This window comes from Protopterus annectens, chromosome 14.part0 (genome assembly GCF_019279795.1).
Source record: "Protopterus annectens isolate FY-2018-M chromosome 14.part0, PAN1.0, whole genome shotgun sequence".
NCBI classification, from domain to species: domain Eukaryota; kingdom Metazoa; phylum Chordata; order Ceratodontiformes; family Protopteridae; genus Protopterus; species Protopterus annectens.
The window spans coordinates 87,084,462-87,092,443 of record NC_056748.1 but is presented as its reverse complement, the minus strand read 5'-3'; the positions used below and the strand labels follow the sequence as shown (position 1 = coordinate 87,092,443).

The window sequence follows — 7,982 nt, the reverse complement described above, 5'->3', positions numbered from 1 at the left end:
GTGGTGCTTTTTGAATCAGATTTTCTACACCAAATCCTTCACTTTGAAGGTATTTCATATCCTCAGTTTCTATTTCTTTAACTTCTCCACTACTGATCTCCTTTTCTGCTTTTCCTCTTTGTCTTCTTATTTTTTCTGTTGTAAACTTTTCCATGCCTCTTTCCCTTTGCCTGTATTTCTCTTTAAATATCTTAGGTACTGTTTTTTTTGTATTGATTAGTTTTGCTTTCTCCTTTGCATAAATATCACACCATATTAAATCTCTTTTTCTTTCCCCTGTCATATTTCTTCTTCAGTGTTTCCTGATCTTCCTGTTTCTCCTTACTTTGGGGATTCACTCCATCATGCTGTGATGCAACCTGTGGTAGGCTTTCTACATCAAAGCCTTCAATTTGCAGACATTCCATAACTTCGACTTCTATTTTTTAACTTCTGATTTACTAATCTTCTGTTCTACATTCCCTCTGTGCTCCACATGTCCCATAAGCAATACCTAGTTAATGAGTACAATAAAGGTGAAGACTGGGGTGTTAGCAGGGGATAAATGAGATGTTTGACCTATTACTGAAGTCTGATTTCTTCACTGAGTCAGTGATCTTTATCAAGTCTGGTTCAGTGGTAACTACAGATGAAGAAACTATGCTCTGGGCTCATAACATATTCTGAAGAGTACAGCTTGATCTTGCAGGTTCACAAGAGACAAAGGTACAAATTATCTCTGAGGATTAAACTGTATGGGAATTTATGATCCCTACTGCATATTCCACTTATGTAATGCAATTTAAAGTAAATTGGTTTCTGAAGTTTCCGTTCTTGACTTTCTGAGAAGCGGCATTCACTAATGTGCATTGATTTCTTTTCATAGGCTGAATGAATCTGTGGGATGTCACTGTTACTACTATTTTACTATGTGGATATACAAGTGCTAACTGAATGCACCTCATCCATTGGTTACTATAGCCCTGCAGTGGCTGAATACACATCATCCATTGGTTACTATAACCCTGCACTGGCTGAATGCACATCATCCATTGTTTACTCTACCCATGCACTGGCTGAAAGCACATTATCCATTGGTTACTCTACCCCTGCACTGGCTGAATGCACATCATCCATTGGTTACTGTATCCCTGAATCAGCTGAAGGTAAGTCATCCATTTTCTACCCTTTCCTACATCAATTTCAAACATATTGTTTCTGTAGTTATCCTTTCCTGTAGATTAATAACTTATTGTGAGAATAAATTTAATATTTTGCAGATAGGTAGCAGCTATTTTAAATCATTAGTATCATAAAAGGAATAGATTTCATTATTTTAATGTGATATATCACATAAAGATTTTGATAACTGAGTGCTTCTATATTAAGTTAGCTCTGTCTGTCAGTTATTGGCTGAATTTGATAATTTATGTTTTCTTTATTTGACTTCTGGCTTCCAATGAGCGGCATAGTGTTATTGCTTGCATAGTCAAAGCAGCATCTTGCAGTGTAGCGTAACATGTCATTTCTCAGACTGTGTCAGAGTGAGTAATCTTTCAGTCACAGAAGTGCCCCTGTTACTTGCCTAACTATCCAGAAAAGTATGTTGTGGACTTCTGCTAAGGCACCTGTAAAGATGGCTATGTAAGTTCTCAGGCTGTATAGACTTACCTAAGAATTATACTTTGACCTCCCCTTGCATCTCTAAAAGTCATCTCTAAAACAAGAAAGTAACCCCCCTTCCACTACCATGTCCAATGTGTGCTAACAATTGGGTGACATGAACAGTGGAAGGAATAACATGGTGAATGTAATGGTCAACTGGCAGATGGAGAAATGTGGCTGATTCTCTTCAGCTAGTTTATAAAGAAGATTTTTTAAGAGTAATGCTCATTTATGTTGCTACAAGGCAGTGAATTCTATTTGCATTTTGAGAATTTGAACAGATGCTGTATTGACTCTGGGCACAGTTGGAATTCTAAAGTGTCAGGTAGAAGCTCTGGAACAATGCTCCCTACAGCTGAACTAGATAAAAATGCAAAGCATCTTGAGGATGTAGAAAATTGAATAAAAAGTAAAAGCATCCATCCATCAGTAGGAAGCAGGATGGAGATAAGGGAATAAATATCAACCGATTTTTGAAGTCTTTATTCTCCTTAACTCTTTCCTACTTGTAATAACACTATGTAGGCTCAATAGGATTACATTTTTCCCAGTGGGAACAAAGTATTTTATTGTGCAGAAGGATGCAATTTTTTATTTGATTTTTAGTGGGCTGCAGCAGATGGCAAAGGAATCGAGTTATGCTTTGAGTCCATCAGACCCATTCAGGAGTAGATCTGAAGCTACTGGTACAATAACAGATGTATATTGATAAGTTGTAGGTGGGTTTTATTCTCCTTTCAAGAAAAGTCTTGTTAAGGGAAGCAAAGACGTGTTACCTGTGAGGCTAAAGCACCACAAAGAGAAATCCTGTTTTTTGTGGGGACACCTTTATCTTTGCCGTCTCGCTAGGCTTTTGTGTTCTTCTCTGGGTTGTTTGAGGTAACCAGAGTGCACTTGGAGACCTCTGTATCAGTTCTTTCTGTTACCAGAAAGCAAAGCAGTTTCAGGTGTACTCTCCAGTCCAACTGTTGAATATGGGCATTTTGAGGCAATGTTACAACCGCCTCATGTACACAGACAACCCTGTCCTCCTATCACCAAACACTAATATATGCGAGAGATGCAGTTATACAGCCAAACTGGAGGCAAAGCTCTCTCAACCCAAGACTGGAACTGACAGTCAAGAGGAGAAGGAAAATACTTGCAACACACCACCAATCTCACATAGACCTACTAAACGAACACCGGCAAATAACACACATAAATACACGAAAAATGACTCGGAGGCTCTAACTAAAAATCTGCAAAAGCAACAGAGACCTCCAAAGCAGACACCCAAGCAACCTTCACACCCCATCACAAACCATGAAACACATACTTCACATAATCAGTGTGCCATGCAATTACAGCCATTAAGGCAAAATAACATCCCCGACACACTAGTAATAGGCGACTGTATAATCAGGCACACTGACGTCCCACTAACTAGGCTGGACAAGGAGAAGGTTACAGCTAGCTGTCTGTCGGGCACAAGGATCCACCACATAACACAAGCACTCAGGATGCTCCAGAACAAGTACAAATATGACTCTGTCATTGTCCATGTTGGTGTGAATGATCTGAAACGTACCTCCCTGGACTACATGAAAAGAGACATGGAAGAGTTTTCTGATCACATAGCCCAGGCCGGTATGACCCTGACCTGAGTAGCATCCTGCCGTCACCAAGTATGATGCCACAGTATAAAGAAAAAATGATCAATTTCAACAACTGGCTAAGTTTCTGGTATCATTCAAAGGAGATCAGGTATCTGTCCACCTGGGATGACATGCTTGATAAGCCACATTGCTTCGCAAGAGATGGCTTGCACCTGTCACCCTTAGGCTTTTGAATACTGGCCAAGACTTTTGCTGCCCCCATAGTGCTTTTTTTAGACAAGGCTCAAAAGACAAACACACCACTGTAAATAGCACAAGTAACCAAAAACTGAGGGTAATGCTACTCAACACCAGAAGTCTAAACATCAAAATGCATGCAATCGAGGCACTCATCAGTATGGAGAACATTGATATCTGTGCAGTAACAGAAACCTGGTTTAAGGCTCCAGAGAGTACCCCAGCACTACCAGGCTGTAACTCATACCATACCTTTTGGCCACAGAACCCGTACCGAAACACAAAAGGTGGGGGTGTATCCATATTCATCAAGGATACCCACACCTCCACATTAGTGGCACAGCACAATGCCTCAGAGATCATCCGTGTGCAACTAACAATGGTCAAAACTGCTATTCAAATTGTAGCTTGCTACAGATCACCCACCATGACCCAGCACCCCCATTATGCATTTCTGGAGACACTGCAAAATATGAAGGTCCTACTAAACACCCTAATATTGTGTGATTTCAATTACCCAAACATTAACTGGGAGAACTACTCAAGTACTAACTGCCTTGCCCAACGCTTCCTAGAATTTATAAACTCAAACACCCTGGATCAATTGGTCAATACCCCCACCAGAGGTGACAACATATTGGACCTGGTCATCACCAACATGGGTGACTGGTGTTCTACACCGGAGGTCAAACCCTCGCTGGTTAGATCAGACCATAGACTAATCACTGGATATCCACATTCCGCCCCCACCCCTAATCAAGGAAACCACTGTGAAAAACTTTTCAAAAGCAAACTTAACGTTACTTAAGACCAAGGTGGAAAGGTTCACAGCCCCGATGCTAAAGGATAATACTGTCCAAGCTGCTGAATCCCTTACAAAGGCACTCTATGAGCACTTGCAAGAATGCATGGATCGTGCTATCCCAAGCAAAACCAAGACTCACTCATCCAAGAAAAGGAAACCAGTCTGGTGGACCCCTGCCATAAACAAGCTATGCAATAGAAGGAGGAAACTAGTACAGAAAAGAGTAAAATCCCAAGAAGGGAAGACATCCCTGATCAATATCAACAGGAAACTACAATCCCTCATAAAATCATCCAAGGTTAGCTTTGAAAGAAAAATTGCCAAAGACTCCAAAGATAACCACAAAGCATTCTTTAGCTATGTCAAGAACCTAAGTGGAAACTCTCAGATCTGCTCTGAGTTAGTACAGCATGGCACAAAATGCACTGATTGCCAACATTCTGGCAGACAGGTTTAGTGCAAACTTCACCCCCCTCTCACCCCCTAAAGGGCCCATAATCATACCAGAAGAATGTAGAGCCCTGGCAATCACTGACACACAGGTTAAAACAGCCCTAGCCAAAGCCAAAAATACAGCTTCAATGGGACCAGACGGTGTCCAAGGTTGTGTCTTACACGAGCTCCAAAATGAACTAACCCCTTACCCAACCACCCTGTTCAAATTCAGCCTCTCTACAGGCTAAGTACCCATAGAGTGGCGCACAGCAACAGTTATCCTGCTCCACAAAGGTAGAGCCACAACAGACCCTGAGAACTATCACCCTATAAGCCTATCTAACCTGGTCTGCAAGGCTATGGAGCACATCATCATGGAATTAATTAACAGAGACATTGGGAACCTTTAAACATTGGACCCTACCCAGTTTGGCTTTGTTAAGGGCAGATCATGCCTCCTAAACTTGGTGGACTTTTTTGAGACAGTTACCAAGGCTTTAGATGAGGGAAAGGAGGTCCACACAGCCTACCTAGACCTCACAAAGGCTTTTGACACCATTCCCCATTCTGGTATTATAGACAAGCTCACTAGCCTGAACATAAACCCCTATGTCACAAGATGGGTTGCCAATTGGCTCACAGATAGAGCTCAAACCATGAGGGTTGCAGGCTCTAGGTCTGACTCTAAACCAGTTACAAGTGGCGTACCCCAGGTCTCAGTCCTAGGACCCCTCCTGTTTGGTATATACTTCTCAGTATATACTGGCCAAGACTTTTGCTGCCCCCATAGTGCTTTTTTTAGACAAGGCTCAAAAGACAAACACACCACTGTAAATAGCACAAGTAACCAAAAACTGAGGGTAATGCTACTCAACACCAGAAGTCTAAACATCAAAATGCATGCAATCGAGGCACTCATCAGTATGGAGAACATTGATATCTGTGCAGTAACAGAAACCTGGTTTAAGGCTCCAGAGAGTACCCCAGCACTACCAGGCTGTAACTCATACCATACCTTTTGGCCACAGAACCCGTACCGAAACACAAAAGGTGGGGGTGTATCCATATTCATCAAGGATACCCACACCTCCACATTAGTGGCACAGCACAATGCCTCAGAGATCATCCGTGTGCAACTAACAATGGTCAAAACTGCTATTCAAATTGTAGCTTGCTACAGATCACCCACCATGACCCAGCACCCCCATTATGCATTTCTGGAGACACTGCAAAATATGAAGGTCCTACTAAACACCCTAATATTGTGTGATTTCAATTACCCAAACATTAACTGGGAGAACTACTCAAGTACTAACTGCCTTGCCCAACGCTTCCTAGAATTTATAAACTCAAACACCCTGGATCAATTGGTCAATACCCCCACCAGAGGTGACAACATATTGGACCTGGTCATCACCAACATGGGTGACTGGTGTTCTACACCAGAGGTCAAACCCTCGCTGGTTAGATCAGACCATAGACTAATCACTGGATATCCACATTCCGCCCCCACCCCTAATCAAGGAAACCACTGTGAAAAACTTTTCAAAAGCAAACTTAACGTTACTTAAGACCAAGGTGGAAAGGTTCACAGCCCCGATGCTAAAGGATAATACTGTCCAAGCTGCTGAATCCCTTACAAAGGCACTCTATGAGCACTTGCAAGAATGCATGGATCGTGCTATCCCAAGCAAAACCAAGACTCACTCATCCAAGAAAAGGAAACCAGTCTGGTGGACCCCTGCCATAAACAAGCTATGCAATAGAAGGAGGAAACTAGTACAGAAAAGAGTAAAATCCCAAGAAGGGAAGACATCCCTGATCAATATCAACAGGAAACTACAATCCCTCATAAAATCATCCAAGGTTAGCTTTGAAAGAAAAATTGCCAAAGACTCCAAAGATAACCACAAAGCATTCTTTAGCTATGTCAAGAACCTAAGTGGAAACTCTCAGATCTGCTCTGAGTTAGTACAGAATGGCACAAAATGCACTGATTGCCAACATTCTGGCAGACAGGTTTAGTGCAAACTTCACCCCCCTCTCACCCCCTAAAGGGCCCATAATCATACCAGAAGAATGTAGAGCCCTGGCAATCACTGACACACAGGTTAAAACAGCCCTAGCCAAAGCCAAAAATACAGCTTCAATGGGACCAGACGGTGTCCAAGGTTGTGTCTTACACGAGCTCCAAAATGAACTAACCCCTTACCCAACCACCCTGTTCAAATTCAGCCTCTCTACAGGCTAAGTACCCATAGAGTGGCGCACAGCAACAGTTATCCTGCTCCACAAAGGTAGAGCCACAACAGACCCTGAGAACTATCACCCTATAAGCCTATCTAACCTGGTCTGCAAGGCTATGGAGCACATCATCATGGAATTAATTAACAGAGACATTGGGAACCTTTAAACATTGGACCCTACCCAGTTTGGCTTTGTTAAGGGCAGATCATGCCTCCTAAACTTGGTGGACTTTTTTGAGACAGTTACCAAGGCTTTAGATGAGGGAAAGGAGGTCCACACAGCCTACCTAGACCTCACAAAGGCTTTTGACACCATTCCCCATTCTGGTATTATAGACAAGCTCACTAGCCTGAACATAAACCCCTATGTCACAAGATGGGTTGCCAATTGGCTCACAGATAGAGCTCAAACCATGAGGGTTGCAGGCTCTAGGTCTGACTCTAAACCAGTTACAAGTGGCGTACCCCAGGTCTCAGTCCTAGGACCCCTCCTGTTTGGTATATACTTCTCAGAGGTACAGGCATGCACAGGAGGACTATGGCTGACCAATTTTGCAGACGACTGCAAACTGGGGGCCATAACTGACTTTCCAGCTGATACAGACATCCTCCCAAAGGGTCTCACTGAGAAAGATAGCTGGTGTCAAAATCATGGCCTCAAGCTAAATGCCAAAAAGTGCATAGTCATCCCCTTTGGAAAAAAACAAAGTACCCACAAACTACCACATACATGGTAGTCCCCTAAATGCAGAAAATGTACTAAGGGATCTGGGAACTCAAGTAGATAGTAATCTCTCCTTTGATAATCATATTGCCAAGGTGGTTAGAAAATCCTTCTATGTGGCCCACCTAATCACAAAAGGGTTCGCATCTAGAACAAAAAGAGGTTATTGTGCCCCTCTACTCATCACTCATCAGACCCATCATAGAGTACAATGCCCCATTTGGGATGTACCTTACAAGACATCTGCAACAGCTGGAAAGACCACAGAAGTACCTCACCAAGAGGATTACTGG

At 42.5% G+C, this 7,982-nt stretch overlaps 1 protein-coding gene across 3 annotated transcripts in view; it reads left to right on the top strand.

Annotated features, from left to right (window-relative positions):
* The first annotated feature begins 867 nt into the window (after positions 1-867).
* Positions 868-7,982, top strand: part of AFAP1L2 (actin filament associated protein 1 like 2) — a 2,783,820-nt gene continuing 2,776,705 nt past the window's right edge. For all 3 annotated transcript variants that reach the window (XM_044055822.1, XM_044055821.1, XM_044055820.1), the window contains exon 1: positions 868-1,145. The gene's annotated coding sequence lies outside the window, so the exon portion shown is untranslated. The remainder of the gene's footprint in view (positions 1,146-7,982) is intronic.